The 10000-nt window shown below is 45.9% G+C and overlaps 1 protein-coding gene across 1 annotated transcript in view; it reads right to left on the minus strand.

Annotated features, from left to right (window-relative positions):
- LOC139370043 (protein sidekick-1-like) overlaps nucleotides 1–10000 on the minus strand; it is a 365245-nt gene that overhangs the window by 202709 nt on the left and 152536 nt on the right. The window lies entirely within an intron of this gene.

The following is a 10000-nucleotide window of genomic DNA, read 5'->3' on the forward strand; positions in this document are numbered from 1 at the left end:
CGGCCCAAGAATTGAACCCTGTGGCACCCCTATAGACTGCCAGAGATCCGGACAACAGGCCCTCTGATTTGACACACTGAACTCTGTCTGAGAAGTAGTTGGTGAACCAGGCGAGGCAATCATTTGAGAAACCAAGGCTGTTGAGTCTGCCGATAAGAATGTGGTGATTGGTCGAAAGCCTTGGCCAGGTCTACGAGTACAGCTGCACAGTATTGTCTCTTATCGATGGCGGTTAAGATATCGTTTAGGACCTTGTGGCTGAGGTGCACCCAGTTCGGAAACCAGACTGCATAGTAGCGAAGGTACGATGGGATTCCAAATGGTCAGTGATCTGTTTACTAACTTCCTGGGACTAGGGGGCAGTATTTTAATGTTTGGATGAAAAACATGCCCAAATGAAACTGCCTATTTCTCAGGCCCAGAAGCTAGAATATGCATATAATTGGCAGATTAGGATAGATAGAAAACACTCTAAAGTTTCCAAAACTGTCAAAATATTGTCTGTGAGTATAACAGAACTGATACTGCAGGCAAAAACCTGAGGAAAATCCAACCAGGAAGTGCCTCTTATTTTGAAACCTCTCTGTTTCATTGCAAATCTATCCTCCATTTAAAAAAATATCAACCATATTCCTTTCCCTATAGCTTCCACAAGGTGTGAACAGTCTTTAGACATAGTTTCAGGCTTTTATTCTGAAAAATGAGCGAGAATGATCAAAACTCGTCAGTGGATAGCTGTGTGTCCCCAGAGTTTTGCATGCGCGAGCAGCTTGGAGCAGACCTTTTCTCTCTCTCTCCTATTGAAAAAGCTACCGTCCGGTTAAAATATTTTCGATTATTTATTGTAAAAACAACCTGAGGATTGATTATAAAAAACGTTTGACATGTTTCTAAGAACTTTACGGATACTTGTGCGATGCCCCATGGACCTCCCGAACACGGCCGGTTACGACAGAGCCTGGGCGCAAACCCAGAGTCTCTGATGGCACAGCTGGCGCTGCAGTACAAGGAAAGCACTTTTAAAGACTAACCAGGCATCTTCTACTGATGGAATGAGGTCAATATCCTTCCAGGATACCCGGGCCAGGTTGATCAGAAAGGCCTGCATGCTGAAGTGTTTTGACTGTGATGAGGTGTGGTTGTTAGACCCATTACGGACGCAAGCAATCGCTGAGATCCTGGTTGAAGACAATCCGCATGTGTGGGGTGGGACAAAGGGGCTATCTAAGGCATGTTGGGCGGGGCTGGGGGCTCTACAGTGAAATAAAACAATAATAACTAATCAAAACATCAGTGGACAAGGCATATTAACATTAGGGAAATGCGTAGCCCAGTGATCATAGGGTCCAGTGAGTAGCTGGGTGGGCAGGAGACACGGCTATTCAGACAGCTAGCGGGCTAGCAGAGGGGCCTTAGAGAGATGTTGCGACGGAAGAAGTCTGTTGTAGCCCCCTCGCGTGGTGACGTTGGCAGACTAGTCATGATGGATCGGTGGGGCTACGTAGCGGCAATAAAAGGGGTCCAGGCCAATTGGCAAAATAGGTATTGCAGCCCAAGGAGTGGCTGATGGACCTCTTCAGCTAGCCGGGAGATGGGCCTAGCATAGGCCAGCTCCAGGCTAATTGGTGCTTGCTTCGGGACAGAGATGTTAGCCAGGAGAAGCCAATCGGATAGCAGCTAGCTAACTGCGATGATTGAGGTGAAGAGGTTCAGAGCTTGCAGTAGGAGTCCGGGGATGTGGAGAAAAATTTGTCCGATAAACTCTGGATTGAATCGTGCTGTGCAGACTGGCAGGAGTTGTCCGGGCTAAAGGTTAGCTGACTACTAGCTAGTAGTTAGCTGGCTAGCTCCTGTTGGGGGTTCCGGTTCTAAAGTAAAGAAAATAGCAGATCCATACCACATTGGGTGAGACGGGTTATAGAAGAGTATGTTGAAGTTGAGGTTAAGAAAAATATAAATGAATATAATAATTATATGCAATATAAAAATATATTTATACACGGGACACCACAAGACGAAGACAAAAGACGCCTGACTGCTACGCCACCTTGGATTCTTGGTAGTGTGGAAGTGGTGTGTGGTAGTGGTGTGTGGTAGTGTGGTAGTGTGGTAGTGGTGTGTGGTAGTGGTGTATGGTAGTGGTGTGTGGTAGTGGTGTGTGGTAGTGTGGTAGTGTGGTAGTGGTGTGTGGTAGTGGTGTGTGGTAGTGGTGTGTGGTAGTGTGGTAGTGGTGTGTGGTAGTGGTGTGTGGTAGTGGTGTGTGGTAGTGGTGTATGGTAGTGGTGTGTGGTAGTGGTGTGTGGTAGTGGTGTGTGGTAGTGGTGTGTGGTAGTGTGGTAGTGATGTGTGGTAGTGGTGTGTGGTAGTGTGGTAGTGATGTGTGGTAGTGGTGTGTGGTAGTGGTGTGTGGTAGTGGTGTGTGGTAGTGTGGTAGTGGTGTGTGGTAGTGTGGTAGTGATGTGTGGTAGTGGTGTGTGGTAGTGTGGTAGTGTGGTAGTGGTGTGTGGTAGTGGTGTGTGGTAGTGTGGTAGTGATGTGTGGTAGTGGTGTGTGGTAGTGGTGTGTGGTAGTGTGGTAGTGATGTGTGGTAGTGGTGTGTGGTAGTGTGGTAGTGGTGTGTGGTAGTGTGGTAGTGGTGTGTGGTAGTGGTGTGTGGTAGTGTGGTAGTGATGTGTGGTAGTGGTGTGTGGTAGTGGTGTGTGGTAGTGTGGTAGTGATGTGTGGTAGTGGTGTGTGGTAGGGGTGTGTGGTAGTGGTGTGTTTCATAACCCGAAGTACCCGTGGTTATACACTCGGGGCGGTATGTATTGTTGAAGGGCGGGTTGGGGGTTCCGGTTCTAAAGTAAAGAAAATAGCAGATCCATACCACATTGGGTGAGACGGGTTATAGAAGAGTATGTTGAAGTTGAGGTTAAGAAAAATATAAATGAATATAATAATTATATGCAATATAAAAATATATTTATACACGGGACACCACAAGACGAAGACAAAAGACGCCTGACTGCTACGCCACCTTGGATTCTTGGTAGTGTGGAAGTGGTGTGTGGTAGTGGTGTGTGGTAGTGTGGTAGTGTGGTAGTGGTGTGTGGTAGTGGTGTATGGTAGTGGTGTGTGGTAGTGGTGTGTGGTAGTGTGGTAGTGTGGTAGTGGTGTGTGGTAGTGGTGTGTGGTAGTGGTGTGTGGTAGTGTGGTAGTGGTGTGTGGTAGTGGTGTGTGGTAGTGGTGTGTGGTAGTGGTGTATGGTAGTGGTGTGTGGTAGTGGTGTGTGGTAGTGGTGTGTGGTAGTGGTGTGTGGTAGTGTGGTAGTGATGTGTGGTAGTGGTGTGTGGTAGTGTGGTAGTGATGTGTGGTAGTGGTGTGTGGTAGTGGTGTGTGGTAGTGGTGTGTGGTAGTGTGGTAGTGGTGTGTGGTAGGGGTGTGTGGTAGTGGTGTGTTTCATAACCCGAAGTACCCGTGGTTATACACTCGGGGCGGTATGTATTGTTGAAGGGCGGGTTGAATAAAGAGAGAACGATGCATCATTCTCGGTAAAAGAGGAAGCCAGTCTCTTTTCAATCATTCTGTTTTTACTTCTGTCATTATTCATTAAAAACATTTTAAATTTAGTCGTTATGATTCTGTTGAGAACTTTCTCACTTCTCTCTCTGTTTGTTTGTTCTTTCTTCATTCACAGTCATCATGATGAAACAGACAGACAGACAGACAGACAGACAGACAGACAGACAGACAGACAGACAGACAGACAGACAGACAGACAGACACACACACACACACACACACACACAGGATTGTCCTTATTTTACAGAGATTCTTCTGCTCCTTTATTGCATCATGATCTAAGCTCTCTAACAAGGAAAAGCATGGACACACACACACACACACACACACACACACACACACACACACACACACACACACACACACACACACACACACACACACACACACACACACACACACACACACACACACACACACCAACATCTAACAGCCACAGTCCGTGAGTCGGTCAGTCCTCCTTCCATCTTTCTGTTCACCAGGGTTTCAATTATAGAACTACACGGAGACTCGTTACAGAGAGAAAAGAGAGAGAGATTGAAAATACTGTTCTACGTCCTCCTAAATAATATAAAGTGAAGCAAGGCAACACACACGCCTCTAATCAGGCAGGATCACAGCTGGAATGAATGAACCCAGTGATTAATTTGTAATCTGAGCCTGTGTCCTCCAGAGGTGGGACCAAGTACAGTGGAAGTCGTAAGTTTACATACATTGCAGGGGCTGTTCCTCCTGCAGACAGAGGAGGGTCGTTAGTGATTGGAGTCACCTGGGCTCGGGGTATTTGAACGGCTTCACTAATCTCTCTTGTCTCGTCTCTCTCTGCTCCTCCAGGTATGATCCTGTTTGTTTTGTCTCGTCTCTCTCTGCTCCTCCAGGTATGATCCTGTTTGTTTTGTCTCGTCTCTCTCTGCTCCTCCAGGTATGATCCTGTTTGTTTTGTCTCGTCTCTCTCTGCTCCTCCAGGTATGATCCTGTTTGTTTTGTCTCGTCTCTCTCTGCTCCTCCAGGTATGATCCTGTTTGTTTTGTCTCGTCTCTCTCTGCTCCTCCAGGTATGATCCTGTTTGTTTTGTCTCGTCTCTCTCTGCTCCTCCAGGTATGATCCTGTTTGTTTTGTCTCGTCTCTCTCTGCTCCTCCAGGTATGATCCTGTTTGTTTTGTCCCTCTCTCTCTCTGCTCCTCCAGGTATGATCCTGTTTGTTTTGTCTCGTCTCTCTCTGCTCCTCCAGGTATGATCCTGTTTGTTTTGTCTCGTCTCTCTCTGCTCCTCCAGGTATGATCCTGTTTGTTTTGTCTCGTCTCTCTCTGCTCCTCCAGGTATGATCCTGTTTGTTTTGTCTCGTCTCTCTCTGCTCCTCCAGGTATGATCCTGTTTGTTTTGTCTCGTCTCTCTCTGCTCCTCCAGGTATGATCCTGTTTGTTTTGTCTCGTCTCTCTCTGCTCCTCCAGGTATGATCCTGTTTGTTTTGTCTCGTCTCTCTCTGCTCCTCCAGGTATGATCCTGTTTGTTTTGTCTCGTCTCTCTCTGCTCCTCCAGGTATGATCCTGTTTGTTTTGTCTCGTCTCTCTCTGCTCCTCCAGGTATGATCCTGTTTGTTTTGTCTCGTCTCTCTCTGCTCCTCCAGGTATGATCCTGTTTGTTTTGTCTCGTCTCTCTCTGCTCCTCCAGGTATGATCCTGTTTGTTTTGTCTCGTCTCTCTCTGCTCCTCCAGGTATGATCCTGTTTGTTTTGTCCCTCTCTCTCTCTGCTCCTCCAGGTATGATCCTGTTTGTTTTGTCTCGTCTCTCTCTGCTCCTCCAGGTATGATCCTGTTTGTTTTGTCTCGTCTCTCTCTGCTCCTCCAGGTATGATCCTGTTTGTTTTGTCCCTCTCTCTCTCTGCTCCTCCAGGTATGATCCTGTTTGTTTTGTCTCGTCTCTCTCTGCTCCTCCAGGTATGATCCTGTTTGTTTTGTCTCGTCTCTCTCTGCTCCTCCAGGTATGATCCTGTTTGTTTTGTCCCTCTCTCTCTCTGCTCCTCCAGGTATGATCCTGTTTGTTTTGTCTCGTCTCTCTCTGCTCCTCCAGGTATGATCCTGTTTGTTTTGTCTCGTCTCTCTCTGCTCCTCCAGGTATGATCCTGTTTGTTTTGTCCCTCTCTCTCTCTGCTCCTCCAGGTATGATCCTGTTTGTTTTGTCTCGTCTCTCTCTGCTCCTCCAGGTATGATCCTGTTTGTTTTGTCTCGTCTCTCTCTGCTCCTCCAGGTATGATCCTGTTTGTTTTGTCTCGTCTCTCTCTCTGCTCCTCCAGGTATGATCCTGTTTGTTTTGTCCCTCTCTCTCTCTGCTCCTCCAGGTATGATCCTGTTTGTTTTGTCTCGTCTCTCTCTGCTCCTCCAGGTATGATCCTGTTTGTTTTGTCTCGTCTCTCTCTGCTCTCTTTGTCTGTTCATTTGTAGTTTTACATAGTTTTCACTCAGTCATATTCACACACACAGATTCACGCATCCCTGCACTTCACATGATGATACTGTCACACCTCATTCCCTTTTCTTTGTTTAAAGTTAATCGTTTACAATAAAGAACCTTTTTGATTGGCTGTTTGTTCTCATTTTTTTGCCACCGGCCTGTGACAACATACACCTTAGCCAAATACATTTCAACTCAGTCTTTCCACAATTCCTGACATTTAATCCTAGTAAAAAAATTCCCTGTTTTAGGTCAGTTTGGATCACCACTTTGTCTTAAGAATGTGAAATGTCAGAATAATAGTATTTATTTCAGCTTTTATTTCTTTCATCACATTCACAGTGGATAAGAAGTTTACATACACTCAATTAGTATTTGGTAGCATTGCCTTTAAATTGTTTAACTTGGGTCAAACGTTTCGGGTAGCCTTTTCACAAGCTTCCCACAATAAGTAGGGTGAATTTTGGCCCATTCCTCCTGACAGAGCTGTGTAACTGAGTCAGGTTTGTAGGCCTCCTTGAAAAAAAAAAAAAAAAAAGCTTGCACACGCCTTTTCAGTTCTGCCCACACATTTTTGTGTGTGTCTCTCTCTCTCTGTCTCTCTCTCTCTCTCTGTCTCTTTTTTTTCTCTCTCTCTCTGTCTCTCTCTGTCTGTCTCTCTCTCTCTCTCTCTGTCTCTCTCTGTCTCTCTCTCTCTCTCCCTGTCTCTCTCTCTCTCCCTCTCTCTCTCCGTCTCTCTCTCTGTCTCTCTCTCTCTCTGTGTCTCTCTCTCTCTCTCTGTCTCTGTATCTCTCTCTTTCTCTCTATCTGTCTGTCTGTCTGTCTGTCTGTCTGTCTGTCTCTCTCTAGCTCTCTCTCTCTGTCTCTCTCTCTTTGTCTCTCACTCTCTCCCTCTCTGTCTAACTCTCTCTCTCGCTCCCTCTCTCTACATTTCTCTCTCCCTCATAATCCAGTGGCCATTAAATCTTTATGTTTCATGTTCTGATCTCAACTACATGGTTTATTGTAGGAACTATTCTACACTCTCCTTATTTTAACACCCTCTGTCTCCCCCCTTCACTCTTGCGGTGCATTCGTAAATTGCCTCCAGGGTGTCAGAGTACACTCTGGGTCATTTGCAAACTCATAGTATTTCACTCTCAAGGGCGTTCAGAACACTGGACGAGGAGCATTCTGACCTCACAACGCCAATCAAGAACCCAAGCTAACTGGCTAATGTTGGCTAGCTTGCTAGCTACTTCCAGACACACATGAGAGAACACCTCACTCTGACCATGTTATTCGCCCTAGCAGAGCTGGTTTGGCTGTTTACATGTTATCCAGAGCTTTGGTGAGAGAGAGAGAGAGAGAGAGAGAGAGAGAGAGAGAGAGAGAGAGAGAGAGAGAGAGAGAGAGAGAGAGAAGATGAAAAAAGAGAAGAGTCCCCTCAGCCAGCTGGTTCTGAGGCTCAGTTTACTAACCCAAACCAACCCCATAGAGCCTCAGGACAGCACTCAGAAAATCTGGCCCAACCAAATCACAATGTAAGTAATAATGAACTTGCCATGTCAATAAAGTCAATTTAATTGAATTGAGAGAGAGAGAGAGAGAGAGAGACAGAGAGAGAGGTATAGAGAGAGAGAGGGAGAGAGAGAGAGAGGTAGAGAGAGAGAGAGAGAGAGAGAGAGAGAGAGAGAGAGAGACAGAGAGAGAGAGAGAGAGAGAGAGAGAGAGAGAGAGAGAGAGAGAGAGAGGTAGAGAGAGAGGTAGAGAGAGAGAGAGAGAGAGAGAGAGAGATTTAAAAAACGAGGAGTTTTGACAGACAGCTATGAACTTCAGGCTTCGTCTTTGAAATGGAACTGACATTTTAACTACTTATCAGATATGAAACAAACAGACAATCAGAATATCAGTCAAAAATATCCAATTCCCAGTTCATGCTACAAAATCAACTCTATATAATTTTTAAAAAAATAGGTTATATTTGTCTCAACGTTCCATGACGTACACTAAGGCATTGCTGGCAGAATAGATGGATGCAGTTCAACGCATAATTAATATAATTCACCAATAGATTAGTAAACGTCGGCAAAACAAGTAGATAAAGTGTAAACAGCCTAATCAGCTCCGCTGTGGTGAGTAAAATGGTCAGAGAGCGAGGTCTCTCTCTCATTTGTGTCTGGAAGTAGCTAGACAACGTTAGCCAGTTAGCTCGGGGTGCTTGGTTGGGACGAACATGCGTTGGCAGGTGAGCTGCAGAAGGTCGAGGACAATTTCCCCATCGTTTATCAGTGCAATTTCAACGACCAACTGGCTGAAAAACGGTTGTTTTTAGAAGGGTTTCATCTAATGTTCCTTGGGTTAGATTTGATCTCATCTTGCTCTGGCTGGCATTAGTTGTGGATCTTGTTGCTGTTGATGTGCATAACTGAGGGAAAGAGAGCCTGGCTTTTCATGGTTGTTTGATCAACAGGACGGTAAAGTTCTGTCAGAGGACGACAGTGGTGTTTCCATAGTTACAGAAATCCTTTGGATTTTGGGGCTTTTGACTTTTGCCTGTAAACACACAGTCCAGTTCATAGTGAATGATGACAGGTCCTACTGCCTGTAAACACCCAGTCCAGTTCATAGTGAATGATGACAGGTCCTACTTCCTGTAAACACACAGTCCAGTTCATAGTGAATGATGACAGGTCCTACTTCCTGTAAACACACAGTCCAGTTCATAGTGAATGATGACAGGTCCTACTTCCTGTAAACACACAGTCCAGTTCATAGTGAATGATGACAGGTCCTACTTCCTGTAAACACACAGTCCAGTTCATAGTGAATGATGACACAAACTCTTTCCAGCTCTATGTTACTATATCTACACAAACTATTTCCCTCTCTATGTTTCTATATCTAAACAAACTATTTCCCATACAGTCTATGTATTTAAGAGGTGAAAATGACCATATCTAAGCGGTGGCCTGTCAGATTCTTCCTGGGGTGTAGATCAACACATGTTAACAAGATTGCATGTTGCTGAAACGCTGTCAGTTCCACTTTAATGGAGAAGGTGTGTGTGTGTGTGTGTGTGTGTGTGTGTGTGTGTGTGTGTGTGTGTGTGTGTGTGTGTGTGTGTGTGTGTGTGTGTGTGTGTGAGTGTTTGTGTGTGACAGTGTAAACCACAGCATACAGCCCCATAATGAGAGTCTAATTAAAACACCACACAGACACAAGGGACACATCACATTCCTCCTCATCATCTCTCTCTCCTCCTCCTCCTCTCTCTTCCTCCTCTCTATCTCTTCCTCCTCCTCCGCTCTCTCTCTTCCTCCTCCTCCTCTCTCTCTCCTCCTCATCTCTCTTCTTCCTTCTCCTCATCTCTCTCCTTCCTTCTCCTCCTCTCTTTCTCTTCCTCCTCCTCCGCTCTCTCTCTTCCTCCTCTCTATCTCTTCCTCCTCCCCTCTCTCTCTTCCTCCTCCTCCTCTCTCTCTTCCTCCTCCTCTCTCTCTCTCTTCCTCCTCCTCCTCTCTCTCTCCTCCTCCTACTCTCTCTCTTCCTCCTCCTCTCTCTTTCCTCCTCCTCTCTCTTCCTCCTCCTCCTCTCTCTCTCTCTTCCTCCTCCTTGCTCTCTCTTTCTCCTCCCCTCCTCTCTTCCTTCTCCTCCTCTCTCTCAGTATAGTGGAGGTATAGAGGACAGTATAGTGGAGGTGTAGAGGACAGTATAGTGGAGGTCTAGAGGACAGTATAGTGGAGGTATAGAGGACAGTATAGTGGAGGTCTAGAGGACAGTATAGTGGAGGTATAGAGGACAGTATAGTGGAGGTCTAGAGGACAGTATAGTGGAGGTATAGAGGACAGTATAGTGGAGGTCTAGAGGACAGTATAGTGGAGGTATAGAGGACAGTATAGTGGAGGTCTAGAGGACAGTATAGTGGAGGTATAGAGGACAGTATAGTGGAGGTATAGAGGACAGTATAGTGGAGGTCTAGAGGACAGTATAGTGGAGGTATAGAGGACAG

This window comes from Oncorhynchus clarkii, chromosome 17 (assembly GCF_045791955.1).
Source record: "Oncorhynchus clarkii lewisi isolate Uvic-CL-2024 chromosome 17, UVic_Ocla_1.0, whole genome shotgun sequence".
In the NCBI taxonomy this organism is placed as follows: Eukaryota; Metazoa; Chordata; class Actinopteri; order Salmoniformes; family Salmonidae; genus Oncorhynchus; species Oncorhynchus clarkii.